General features: G+C 38.2%; 1 protein-coding gene across 3 annotated transcripts in view; it reads right to left on the bottom strand.

Moving 5' to 3' along the window:
- The window catches only part of LOC120718938 (metabotropic glutamate receptor 4-like), a 191,021-nt gene that overhangs the window by 41,592 nt on the left and 134,440 nt on the right, over positions 1-14,989 (bottom strand). The gene's annotated exons all lie outside the window — the stretch shown is intronic.

Genomic DNA, 14,989 nt, shown 5'->3' with positions numbered 1-14,989 from the left:
AATACATTTCACGGGTAGAAATTTTGCAGTAAATTTCAAACTCTTTTCACTCCTCATTTATTTACTTTATTTATTTAAAAAATGTGGACTGTCTTGGTTCTACGTAAAACAAGATAACTGTAATGACACAGTACATGATGCTCTAACGGTTGAATGACAGTGCAGCTGCTTAGTGCTGTGCAGGTGGAAGGATTATTCTTTTACCACTTGGACACATACAAATAGTTTAATGAAATTTCCCCTTGTGGGACTAATAAAGGTATCTTATCTTATTTTAACATTCAACTGGTGACAATTTGTTCCTGTGTAATTTGGTGATTTTCATGTGTTAAATGCACAAAGATTTTTTTTCTATCCTTGGCTCAACTCTCTCATGCTGGTGTACACCCTGTCATCAATTTTTTTTTTTAATGTCATTTTTTGACAGGTTACCAGAGTGACAGATAACCACTTATTGTCACACCAACATTTTTTTAGAATCACTAATCAACCTAATAAAGAGGCCTTTCTCAGATTCAGACCTTCTTGCTATGAGACGTTCAGTCTCACAGCAGATTTAAACCATGTAACTAGACTATCACATTAGTTTGGTTTGTTAGTTAGTAACAGCTTTCCCTTTCCTAGTTTATTCCATGGTAAATGGATTATAATATAATGTTTTATTACTCCGACAGCACTTGAAACGCTTTCTGCTCTACAAGCTGCAATCACAGACACATGCACACATGCAAACCCAAATGGATGAATAAAGCGCTACTTGTGTTTCTTTATCTTGCCCGAAGACACTTTAACATAAATTATAGATGTAGAAACTGGGGATCAAACCACTAACCTTCTTAACAGCAAACAACACACTCTAAATTCTGAGGCACCAAAAATAAAAAAATAAAATCAAAGAAAAGAGATTTATGAGATTAGAATTGTGTATTAACTGAGGACTGTAAAGGGTGAATCCATTTCATCAGCAGCCATGATGAAATTGCAACAATGTGGGAATGGCTGATGGGTTTTGCCAAGGAAATTATCATGAAAGAATATATGTACCAATTTATAGCTACAGCAATTCTCCATGGATCAATTTAAAGAGCATCCACACCTTCTTACATTCTATTGAACACAAATCTAAAGGCAAGAGGGGATGTCCCCTGGTTACCAACAAGCTAAGGCTGTTTAACTCCCAATGCAACATTTCAGGATAACTGTTTTGTCACCCTGCCAAAATGCCACAGAGAATATGCACATGCTAATGAATTTCCCTTTCGGGACCCAGTACAAAGCCCGCCCAATGAGCAATCAATGCAGAAATAATACCCCCCTAGTCCAGTTCATGGCAGCCATACTCACACCATAAAACAAAGCCTGCCCCTGCTCAGTTACTAATAGGTTGTGAAAGTGGAAATATCAGTAAAAAATAGAGGATGCCACGAAATGAATGACGTTGGGCTACTTGACTCATGGTTACAAAAAGTCACATTTGGTTAAGTCAAACGGGAGATAAGTCAGTGGCTTGCACTACTGTTTTATTTTATCCTGGAGGAAATATAACAATGCTGTTCTACTGAAACTGTTTCTTGTTTTTCATGTATAGATTTCTGCTGGTCATGTATGTCATGAGTGCAACACAGCAGTTCCGGCTTACATTTAAATTCCCTTTTCAGTAAATGGATTAGAAGTTCTTTTACTGGAGAAACAGATTCATCCTGTTGTGTGCACTGGTTGATGTCTTGTTGTTAAGTAATGTTTCCTTCTGCACTCAAGCAATAGTTCAATCAAATCTGAACATCTAATTTACTTGTTTTTATATGCCAAAAAAGCACAACTTGAATATCACAATTAACCGAGTCATCATTTAGTAATCTGGAATTTCAAAGCTTCCAAAGCACATGGCATTATACTCCACATCATCATAACACTCCTAATTTATATTTTAGGCAGGTGAAGTTAAGTTTATTTATTTTACGCTTTGGCTTTTGAGCACGTTGTAAGGTAGGTTTCTCTGTGAAGAGTAATGATTACTCAGGCAAGGTGGCATAGGCATGTTTTCAAAGCCATCTGTTTGCTGTCTGGTGTTGCAAGATTACACAACAAATTACTTTATCAAGCCAATAAAACTTTGTGAGCAGTTAGAGCACACTGCTCACAAAGTGATCTGGAAGACTTTCTTTAAACACGTTTCACATAGTTGTTCAATATTGATTATAGTAGCGAGCAATACTGGCTGTTCTGTTGTTGCCAAAATCTGATGTGAAGTTATGATATTGTAATATTTCTGAAAATGTCTTCTCAGTAAGCCTTGTTAACCAAACTGTCATCAGTCTGTTTAGTCAGTATAACTGCAGTCCTAGAAGTAAATCTTGTAGATAACCACTGGGCAAGGTTAGTGTACTAGCCTGAATAAAAGGGCGAGTTCATTATGTAATAGTGGAGTGACAGATCTGTGTTTAGATGTGTTTAAGGAGAGGATTTGGAGTTTGTAGTAATGTTGACAGGTTGTCAGTCCATTTTGGTCCATTTATAGTTTGTCTTTAAGAGTAGGTTTTCACTAAAAGTAGTTAGTGTTCTGAATCTGCAGGAGATTCAGATGGCTCCTGCTATGTGTTTTACTGTCATGGAGGAAATGCATTCTTTATGAGCATGAAGAAACCTGACTGTTGCCGATGATGAGCTCTGTCCTCAGTTTTAACAAAAAGACAGAGAGTCAGAGTTACACTATGCAATTTTAAAACCTGAAGTGGCATTGCTGGCTTCAATCAGTACTGAAAGTAGTGAACCATGAACCTCTAATGGTTATTCACCGTCTCTCTTTGTGCTTCCCATCCTGTAGTTTTAATCATGGATCTACAAAGGTTAATGCGTGTAAATCTAGGGTTGTTTTAGTGAACGGTAAGTGGAATTAAATATTTAGAAGTATGTAGGAAAGGTTGTACAGTATGTTATAAGTCATGATATTTGCGTATCTTTTTACAAAATAAAAGCTCCTGACGGTTCAGTCTTTGATTAAAGTGAAACAGAGGTTTATCTGCGTAACTCGCTGTCGTTACACTCACATCACATGGGAAATTTTGCAGCAGCTCGGCTCTCAGAGACTCTATCAATCATTAGACTCTATGTCTTTGCCTCACTGGTACTTCAGTCCCCCATTCCCACAACATCTGCTATATCGAAGCAGAGCACTCATCCCTTCCTTTTCTTCTCTTCTCACATCACGGCGGCAGGCTGCAGCATTGTTTAACTTGCACAGAGAATACCAGAAGGACCGGATGTGCACAAAACTGGGTCCTCCACGGGACCACTGGTGTAACTCTGTTAGCGCTAGGGTACACATGGCAGTTTATTTCACCGCTGATTTATCTATGCATTTGATTTTTTTCCTCTTTATTTTTCTTTTTACTACTGTTATATAACATGACTAAAGATATGGTTATTTGACTAATGGACATTAGTCAAATAACCATATCTTTAGTCATGGCTCAAATCCTAAGACGGAAGCAGCCACTGAGCAAGATACTTTTTTTTTTTTCCTTTCCAAAAAGACTATAGACTAATGCAGAAAAATATATTTATATATAAATATATGATTCAGCTATGCCAGGCAGTTCATGAATGGCATTTTTACACAATCTAAGTGGCTTTTAATTGGCCTAATTATAGGTCTTGCTTATTGCAAATTTTATATTAATATTATTAAATTAGACCAGTCTCTACAAGAATCAGATTTTTCAATAAACTACTCGCCTGATTCCATCTTGCTATCAGACAGGATGTAGTTAGAGGGATGCCTTGAAGGACTGGCCCCTTCTTATCTGTACACCACTTTTCAACACTTTCCTTAAACTCAGCAAGCTGACCAACAACATGCAGAGACAGTTATGAAATAACTAAATGCAACTGTAGAGTAATCCTATGAAAACGATGAAATGTACTTCTCCAGGTACATATTGAATTATAGTTACATTTTATTGTTGGCTACATTAAAACTACCTGTACAATAACAATCAGTGAAAGAGCGAAAGAGACTGAGCTGCTGGGTTTCAACACCAAACACTGATCTTCAGTGTTGTAACTGTCCTGATGAATCTTTCAAATTTTCAAATACATGCCAGATGCAATGCTCCTACTTTTGATGCAGCTACTGTGAAAACCTTCAAGAGCTGTATGTGTTTCCTAACACTTATCCTATACAATTCTCAACTTCTGAGCCAAATTGAAAAATCACCTCTAAAAATATCCGTTGCTCAGGAGACTGCTGATCTCCTCTTGTGTCTTCCACTGTCAGCTCCGGTCTCTGTTCCCTTAATAGTTCGGAACACTAATATTCCCTCTCATTTGACACCCGTGGGAAAAACGTTGCTCCCATGAACATTAAATATTCCCCACCATCATAGCTGATTGCAGCTCAGCTCATGTGGCTGGTGAAGAGTAGCACAGAAGCGCACAAAATAGCCCCAGGCTGGCAGCGTGACAAAGATGCAGGTACATAAATACTAAGTTTATTGGGATGCCCTAACCAAACAGACATCATTTTCATATGGAGGATAGAAATACACAAGGAAAATAGAGAGAAATATCACCAAACTAATTTTTCTTCTATAGTTTTAACGTTGAGCCAATTTCTATCAATGGATACTTGACATTTTTTTCAGTGTTAAATGAATACATCAACACCCTGGGTGCTTTGTTGCATGGCAGCAAATTATTTATTAGGCTTCATACACAATCAGTTAATAATTACAAAACCAGCTTGAGTTTCTCAGAGCTTTGAAATCCCATCTGCTTTGAACAGCAGTGTTGTTCCATTATTAGTTCTCTGTACAGCTATGGTGCTGACCAGTAGTCTCTAAAGATCAGCAATGCTCAGCCTCCGTAGTGTGATCAAGGTGGTTTACGTCAACCAGATAATGGCACATGAGATCAAAGAATTAAGAAACTTAAAAAAAAACAAAAAACAAAACCAGCCCATGGTGATACCTGTACACAGAGATAAAAAAAATATACCCCATTGATTTAGTAAATTGTAAACAACATGATTTATGCAAATCAGTTCACCAAAAGCCTGCTATAAACTGGCAAATTGTCCTGCTTTTAAACCGGTGCAGTGAGAGAAAATGGATGGATGGAATTGGTTCTAAGCTAGAAAAAGAAGAGCACAGGTAGAATCGTGACCATTCAGTGGTGTAAAATGTTACTATAAATGAGCTGCAGCGCTTTGTTATTGGTACATTATCTGTTTTTACAGATAATGTTTCTCCTGTCTTATCAGAATGCAGTGAGTGAGTGTGAGGGAGAGAAGCACTGGGAAGAGAAAGAGGGAAACCTCGCACTGAAATCATTAAAGGGACTGACCCTGCTTGAAAAGGCTCACATTCAGTCCCATGTTAGAGCAACCACCATGCTAAAGTGTCCTGGAGCAAGACTCTAAATCTCCCACCCCAAAGTCCCTGAGGTGCTTTTCTGTCACTGATGCTGTGCACTCACCTCAGTGTGCAGGTCTGACGGGATGAAAGGAAATGAATTTCTCTTCAGGGGTTCAATTACAGTATAATATCCCATTATAATTATTATATACTGCAGAGCCGCAGAGATGGCCCAGACTAACAGATTTCTTCCATTTTTGCTATTTTCAGTAGATTGGGTGAATTAAAGACGACTCCTGCCTGTACCAGGTGTAAAACATTACAAAGGAACAACATGTTGACTAAGTGTATACGCGGTACATGATAGAGACTGCACATGAACATGAATGGCTTTTTTATTTGGGGGAAGAAGATGAATGGCCCCTATTCCCTATCTATCAATGCAATTTGTCTTGATTATGGCAAGCATCTGTGCCATTTTTCATATCTAAAGCTTTTATCTGCCCCATTTCATAAAAGCAGTCTCAGTTATTATACCTATATGTGGTTGTACTGTATGTGTGTGCATATACACATTGGTACACATTGGTAGGTTCCTGGACTCCCCAGGAACCTACGCCAGGATCCTGTTTGTGGACTTCAGCTCTGCCTTCAACACCATCCTTCCAGACCATCTCCAAGGCAAGCTTTCCCAGATGAATGTGCCTGATCCCATCTGCCGGTGGATCACTGACTTCCTGACGGACAGGAAGCAGCATGTGAGGCTGGGAAAGAATGTCTCGGACTCCCGGACCATCAGCACCGGCTCCCCTCAGGGCTGTGTTCTTTCTCCTCTGCTCTTCTCCCTGTACACCAACTGCTGCACCTCCACCCACCAGTCTGTCAAGCTAATCAAGTTTGCAGATGACACCACCGTTATCGGACTCATCTCGGACGGGGATGAGTCTGCCTACAGGAGGGAGGTTGAACGTCTGGTGTCCTGGTGCAGCCACAACAACCTGGTGCTAAATGCCCAGAAGACAGTGGAGATTATTGTGGACTTCAGGAAGCACACAGCTCCACTCCCCCCCATCATCCTGACTGACACCCCCATCACCTCTGTGGACTCGTTCCGCTTCCTGGGTACCACCATCACCCAGGACCTGAAGTGGGAGCCCACCATCACTTCCGTCATTAAAAAAGCCCAGCAGAGGATGTACTTCCTGAGGCAGCTGAAGAAATTCAACCTGCCAACACGGACGATGATGCAGTTCTACACTGCAATCATCGAGTCCATCCTCACCTCCTCCATCACTGTGTGGTACGCTGGAGCCACTATCAGGGACAAACAGAGACTGCAGCGTGTTGTGCGCTCTGCTGAGAAGGTGATTGGCTGCAGACTCCCATCTCTGCAGGACCTGTACACCTCCAGGACACTGCGGCGTGCAGCTCGGATCTCAGCTGACCCTTCTCACCCTGGACACAGTCTGTTTGACCTGCTCCCCTCAGGCAGGAGGCTCCGGTCCATTCGCACCAGAACCTCTCGCCATAAGAACAGTTTCTTCCCCTCTGCTGTCGGACACATGAACAATAACCGTATGACTGTTCCCACCACTAACACATGACCCTACGCTGTGTTCACTGCATCATTCCATGTTTGGCACTGATCACCACCTGCACTCATGTATATATCATGTATATATCTATCCACTTAGCACTTTTAATTCTTATTCTTATTTTTATATTTTTATGACAGTATGTTGCACTGAAGCACCGCAGCAATTTCCTAATGTTGTAAACCTCCTCAACATCTGGCAATAAACCCCTTTCTGATTCTGATTCTGATTGTTTCTTCTTTTAAAATTCATTTCAGATGCAATGATGTCTTTTTGCTCAGCCTGGATAACTCATCAGGGATTTGGTGAGTCTATAGGTTATTATCGGGGAGCAGCTTTGGGCTAGATTTTGTGACGAGTCCTGGCTTCACCATTGTGTACTGCTGGGAAAATTAGGCTGAACTGTTTTTTGTGTGAAGCTCGTGCGAATCAAGTTCCCCCTCTCAGATGTCAGTGAACACATGCTGTCTGTCTGACTTTTCTGTCAGAGTAGATAAATATCTATACTGGAGAACAGTATAGCAGTAGAACACTATACTGGAGAACAGTAGATATGTGCTAAGAGACCATAAAAATAGACAGTCCTGTACTGTAGATATTTTATACAAATATGTCCCAGAGTGCCCTGGGCCAGGACTTTCCAGGAACAGTGCCAGGGCACCTGGCCCAGGGCACTGTTCACATAGAGCAAAGTGAATACATTAGTCAAACAAACTGAACTTTGGGGGTCAAATGTGCTTGGACGCTGCACACATACCCTAGTGTGAGTACACCCACAGTTTCTTTAAGCCAGCCATAACAACTGGCAAATATGATTAAAAGGTCTACACACAGTACAGAGTTTGCTATGTCTGTGCCATAGGACAGTTTTCCATTACCTAGCTTTTTAAAACACTTTAAAACACAATCTTTTAGTTCAGGTATAACTTGGATAGATGAAACGATGCCGTGTACTCCCTGGCCAAAGTCTTCCAGAGAAAACATGTCATTTGAGACATGATGGACATGTCAGCTTGGACTTATGTTAAAATATCAGTCCAAACCCTGAAGCATCATGTTGATTCAATTAAGTAGCAGAAGCCACAGCAGCGTGCCAGGTCTTTTTAACATTTTGAGTTCTTGATTTTTCGGTTTTAAATCAACAACCCAGTAGCAATAGAGTTGCTAATCTATGCCATGTTACTAAAATGGTACTGTTGGATATTTGGGTATCAAAGAAGCATAAGATGAAACAAAATGATAGAAAGCAATTTCCCAGATTGCTGTGTAGTCTTATAATGGGTTTCAAACATACTCAAGGGGATATGCTCTGATGTTAATTAGAAAGACATCTGCATGGTGGTGTGTGAAATTAGATTGGATTAAAGAAGACTGTGGTGTATCTTCCTGTGTTATGTACTTTCTATAATGATAGTATACCACAAGACACCCCAAATAAAATATGTTGTAATCTAAATGGGATTTATCAAAAAGCTATATTCACATGCCACATATAGATACCGAAACATGTTTTTAAAAAAGCCTATATGAATTTATTCATGTAATGTTGGCCAGTACATTCTACTTTCACGTGACAGATCTGGCAGCATTTGTACTGGAGATCAGTTTTGTTTTTTTACAGAAACTATTTGATGTATTTGATGGCTGTAGTTATGTTTGATGTTGCATGCTTTTCCTTTTTGTAACAACGCAAAATCGAACCCTGCCACACATTTATTGTTAGAATTGTAGTCAGCAATGAAATGTGTCCTCCTTTTCTTTTAATGGTTACTTAGGCACGTTATAAAGTATTATATGCTGTTAAAAAAGAAAAAATAAATAAGAAATTGTAACATAAACTAGTTTTTATGTTATAATATCCATTAGAATATTTTTTTGGGGGTGAATTCAATTTGGTGAAACAGCAGAGGGATGTTCTGAAATAACTTTGACCAACTGCATGACAAAAATTAGAATTAAAACGTTTTGCACACCATGTCGAATCAACATGTTGCCCCTTTGATTCACTTAATTCATGATATTCCATTTAACTGGTGCTGTGCATCATATCGGTTATCAAAATTCATACACTAAATGGTCTAAACTAAGATGATTAACCTGGTACAGGTACAGATATATATTTTATTTCCTAAATATCAAAAAGAAGGTATAGAAAGAACCAATTTGCAGGGGCTGTACTCTCAACTAGTGGCTAAATTGACTGCAAGGCTCTAATCTTTGGCCTCTATTACAACGACAACAACAAAAAAGGTCCACTCAAACTTGTATTGATGAATCTGCTAACAATCTGTGAAAGTAGTATTATAAGGCCACAGCATGGTGGAACTTTTGTTACACTCCGGCCTCTAAGCTGATGGATCAACTGAAAGTATTTGTTGACATGGCTATTTTCTTAAGCCAAATGACAACCAGTACTGGTCCAACATCTGTCAGCAACTTTGCTCTGATATCAGCACACTGTAAGTCCCGGAGGGAAGTGGACACACTCTATATTTATCTCCACAGTGCAGGGGAAGCTCATGGAGGGCAAGAGGGCAGCAGTGACAGAACATGCTATTTTGTACATATTATTCATCCCACACTGTTTCTTCAAGTTAGTGCGTGCTGTAAACATGCAGTGCCTCCACTGCAGTGTACTTTTTAAAGAAAGCACAAGATGTTATAAAGGGTGGGAGGTATAAACATGGACGAAAAACACTTTGACCTTGTTCAATAAAAGCATCATTGAAATAACTTATTAATGCCTTTATTCATTATTTATAAGTAGGTTATTCAGTGTTTAGGGTCAATGTTAGTGGTGTACCCACTGAATCAGAAAGATGTGCAACAAAAGGAAGATGTACTGCTAAAAATATTTATTTTATTTTCCTCTGCATTCGTTTTACATTATTTATGAAATCATGTAATCACAGCACTTGCAATGTCAAGTCAATTTAGTAACAATTATCAGATATCAAATATTTTGTGGTAGGGCTTTTGATCTATTTGAAATTTAAAATATATTCATAAGAACCCTAGTTTTACATTTCAGCACATCCATTCTTTTTAGAAATATGTTTTGAAATGTTATTGCTACTGGAACAAGAGAGAGCACTGTTTATTGACTACCATGACATACATTAAAATGATTATTTCAACTCGGTGGTGTAAGCACAAATGATTTGTCTGCGTCAGCAGGAGGTTGAGAAATCCAACACTGTCCTATTTTTCAGCAACTGTGAAGTTCTAAATTGTATCAATCTGAGGGGGTTTTTGGTTTTGTTTTGTTTTTTTTCCATATGCAGCTGACAATTTGACCGAAGGTTGCATAAATCCATACGTAGATATTTGGGTAATGTGTTTCTACTCTTTAGAAAAGAACTTTGTCTTATTTTTAATTAAGCAGTTTTGCTGAATAGCATGTCGTCTAGTGAGTACCCAGATCTTGAATAAAAAGGCTCTGGGGTAACTATGAGTTAGATTTGAGAATGACTGAATGACATTTTCTTTCTGAGTGCAAATGATTTATAAATCAAAGGCAGGCCTCTAAGCACTGTGAAATGAGGTTTTCTGCACTGTGGTAAAATGAGTCACCTGACAAACGCGGGACTTTCCTCTTACTAAGGAGAATCTGCATAGCATGTCTCTTAATGTGAATATATCTCTAAGCCAAAGATGAAGAGTTTAAAGTATGCACTGCCTCCTCTTGCAAGGCAAACATTAATGGTGCTCTCTAATCATGAGTGGGTTTGGGTGAAGAGCTACAGAAGGCCTTGAGGGGCATATTCTTATATTTTCCAAGAATTTCTGAAAATGATCCTGCACCTACACACACTGTTAGACTATGTAATCGGTACACGCTTCAAAATGAAATAGTGGTTGACATTCTATCTTTTGGCATATAATCGTAGGTTATTTTGATCCTTTGGATGTCATAAATGGTGTGTTTGCTTTGCTTTGCTTTTTAGGAGCAGGTGCAGCACATTTTCATTGGTTAATTTGTCTATAAATTGTGGATTTCTTTTCTACTAAATTACACTATTTCTGATAAGAATTAGATACAGAAGGACTAGAGGCACAGTAATTAGTAAAGTGCTTGATTATTAGACAATACATTGACACTGTTCTGTGTTAAATGTGACTGAGTTTGTATAGGGTTTGGCTATGAGAAAGCACGGCTTGTTTTTAACAGTTTTCTCCAAGACACAATTACTAATAAACAAGATTTCTAATGAATAAAAAAAGGTCCTCTCCTACTTCCTGAAGAGTTAGCCTTATATTCAGTATTACTAAGTATTCACATTAACAGAAAATTTTACATGATAAAGTACTGTGTTACATTTGCAGTTCTATTTTCCCCAAGAAAAGATAAGAGGAATCAACACACGTATCATGATAGTATTAAAAAGCACAGATGTACTGTAGGTTTAGACATGTCTTTGAATTAGTTACTTAAAAGCAAATCAGGTTTCTACCCTTGAGTAAATGCATTATATTTTGTAGCTGCTCTTATAAATAGTGCAAAGTGCTCTTTTGTAAGAGATTTCAGTCTGAGAACATCAGTGAAAAGTGATATAATCAGAGATCTGCTTCTGGTTTGGTACATAAGCCCATTACAAATGGTCAAATATTTTCAGAATTATATTTCAAGTGACAGAAAATGTTACATATCCTTGCTTCTTTCAGAAATGTGCAGAGCTATTAAAGTATGTTATGGTTCAAAAGTATACCCTACACTGCAGCAGGACCCATCTACCTCATCTTTTTTGTAATTAAGCAGCTTTACTTTATATTGGCTCAGCCCTAGACTTGCACCTTCTCCGTGATGCAGTGATAAACAATTCTCAGATGAGTATACCCCATTTTTTAAATTTGCTTTAGCATCAGCATATTGGTCTAAATCTTTATACTTTCACAATGTGGAAAATGTTAAATTTCTCCATGAACAATTGGTATCTCTTTATTAACTCACTCACTCATTTTTAATAAAATCCACAAAATGTGTTCGTTTGCCAATTATGCAAACTTCTAAACTTTTAAATGCAAGTCCAGAAAAATTTTGTGAATTGCACAACTTCACTTTCAGTGCCAGGAACTTTAACCCGATAAAGAGAACCGACAGATTGAGTTTTGTGGCATCAGTGAAAGTTTGAGATATTCTGCAATGCAGGGTTGGCAATTCTCTGTGACATGATAGAGATAAAGCACATTATGCAAATACAAGATCAGTGGCAAAGTCTTGACAATCGTTCTCTCTCTGCGCACCTGCAGCTAAAACCCTTCATTGATTTTCAGTCTGAGGAATCAAGTTCCAGGTGGTTGAAAGTAACATAAAGCATCCTTTGAAAATGTAGTTGTGACAGCTGTAAAGGCATGAAACCATTTGCAAAGTGGTGCAAAGTGCTAATCAAACAAGGTAATGAACAGTGGAAAATAGGGAAGTGCTAAGTAGACAGAACAGCATAACGATGTAACTAAATTAAAATTGTCAAAAGCATTTGGAAATCCATCAAAATGTTACTGTATGAGTTTAATGAAATTAGATAACTTCATTTCTATATCTGTTCAACATGATTTATGTATGAATCCTGAAATCTAAATGTAGCTTTTGAATGGTTCTGTGGCCTCTAGTCTTGTTGTCTTTGGCCATTTAGTGCTGATAAGGTAGTTTAAATAATTTCAGTAAGTGAACAGTGCTGGGGTTTCAAGTATAATACCAAGGACATGGGTGGATGTACAGTTTACGAGAAAAATCCCCTAACGTTTTCTTTAACCCTCGGAAGCCCAATATGGCACTCATCAGAACTTAACAAGGCCTGAAGTGGAAGGAGCAGCTGTCTAAGTCCTCTTAAGGATTTCCTGTGTTTGACATGTTAAACCGGGGGTGCAGGAACACGTTCCTCCCTTGCGTCTTTTCTTCCTTCCTGTCTTCTGACTTCCTTTCTTTCACACATTGTATAATTGGAATAGTACACTTTATAATGTAAAGCTATAAATTTACATAATGCTGTCATCTGTTTTTGTGAATTGATTACCCGTTCTAGTAATTCTTACTATCACAGCAAAACAAAGCTGTATTAATAAGAATCAATTTGTTAAACAGACTATAGTATTCTGTCTTTGTCATAGTGATAGCTTAATTATAGCCATAGTATCATAAAATCATAAGGTGAATTTACATAAGTAAGTAATAGCCTGTGTTTATTGAAACATTTTCAATATTATTGAAAAACTCTTCTGACAATATTTTTCTCACGGCTTTTCAGGTTAATGAGTATTCAAATCACTCCTCTTGACATTTCCCTCATGACAAAGGGTGCAGTACGCAACTCTCATTTCTAACATTTGCATAATCTCCCTGTCATCCTGCGCCGTGCTATATTTGCTGCCCTTTTCCTCTGCTTCAACTGTCATTTGCAAGGAAATCTGATTAATTACAATTTTATACTATCCATTCAATTAATTGCAGATTGCAATGTCAGTGTCCAAATTTAGGAAAAGTAAAGCCCCCAGCCAAATGGGGGGCGGGGGGAAGAAAGGTTGTCATACTGACATTTAAGGTTTCGTCTTGTAGGCTTGCTTCAGATGAAAAACAAAATAATCACCTTTCATTTCAAATACTGGGACCGTCTGATTCCATAATACTCACTAAACTTGATTATATAAAGGATACAATAAATAGGTATACAATATCCACTGAAAGAAAATGGCACTTCTTTTCACAAGGTGAGAATAAACTGACACAGACTGCACCTTCCATTACTGTAGAAGACCTGCGCTCTCTAATAAGGACACTAGAGGAATAGCAGCTTTTCGGACAGAATCACAAACACAACAAAATCTTGTGAAGGACCAAAGACTTGTGCATCAAGGACGGTCTTGCATTTCAATTGTGTCTATAACAAGGCACCGTACTTTTATCCCTCTTTTCTTTTAATCATTTTCCATAATGACACTCCAGCCTGAATCCCAGGAGGCAGTTTGAGAGAAAGGATATGCCCAAATGAAAACAGCTTTTGGAAAACAGCTCTGTGTCTGAAATGATGGAAGTTTTCATTCACAGTCCAGCAACAGCAGATGAAATGGTTGCCTGACAGGCTGTCATTTGACAAACTGTCCTGATGATGACACTGTTTATCATGCCCCACATGATAAACAGGGGCTGACATAGTTAGGAGCCTCATGCAAACAGGTCCTGCATGTGACATTTGAATAGTCTAGCGTTAATATTTTATGCCTGAATCTTTCTTCTGCTGTGTCTCCTTACAGTGAAAATAAAGTAGTGAAAAAAAACAAAAGCTTTCTTCTTCTTTTATTATATTATTTGTCATTTCAGAATATAATGTATTTCAGCATGACTAAACAAATTCCTGAGTGGCCTTACTTTGCAGAAACTGTGAGTTACTCTTTGTTCAAAATTAAACTTTGAGATTTTAACCAAATGTGGTCTAAAATTTGCTCTTCATAACTTTTAAAGAAGTGCCATGGTTACATGAAGGGAAATAGCCTAGTTTGAAGCTGCTTAGGAACTATTTCCCCTAGTGCAGTTAATCTAGGAAGAGTAATATGTGTTGGTTGGTAAACAACAAATATTTCAACAGCTACTGGGTGGATTAGCACAAATCCACTGTCATCATTGGAGTGAAACCCACTCACGCTGGCAATCTCCATACTTAACATTTATTATTATATTGTGGTTGATACTTGTAGGAAAATCTTGACAACTATTTTAGTGAGTGCAATGAAATTTTTATTAGATATTTATGTCGTCTGTGTATGAATCCCAATAACTTTGGTCATGATCTCACTTCTCATTTCTTTGGACTGGCATCAATTTAGTCAGGGGCGTAATTTCAAGGGGGGTTAGGGGGTAATCAGACCCAACCAATATAAACCCCCCCCCCCCCACCCCCCAAATAAAATTATGAATTATCTTGCATAAATAGGCAGTTGTTTTTCTTTACTCATTCCAGGTATTACCAGATTATAATTATATTATATCGCCGATGAATTTAGTTGATTACCAGATTGCCTAGCATAAATAGTATTGACAACACTGTA

The sequence above is a fragment of the Simochromis diagramma genome, unplaced genomic scaffold, assembly GCF_900408965.1.
Source record: "Simochromis diagramma unplaced genomic scaffold, fSimDia1.1 OVJJ01000545.1, whole genome shotgun sequence".
In the NCBI taxonomy this organism is placed as follows: Eukaryota; Metazoa; Chordata; class Actinopteri; order Cichliformes; family Cichlidae; genus Simochromis; species Simochromis diagramma.
This window is presented reverse-complemented; position numbering and strand designations above follow the sequence as displayed.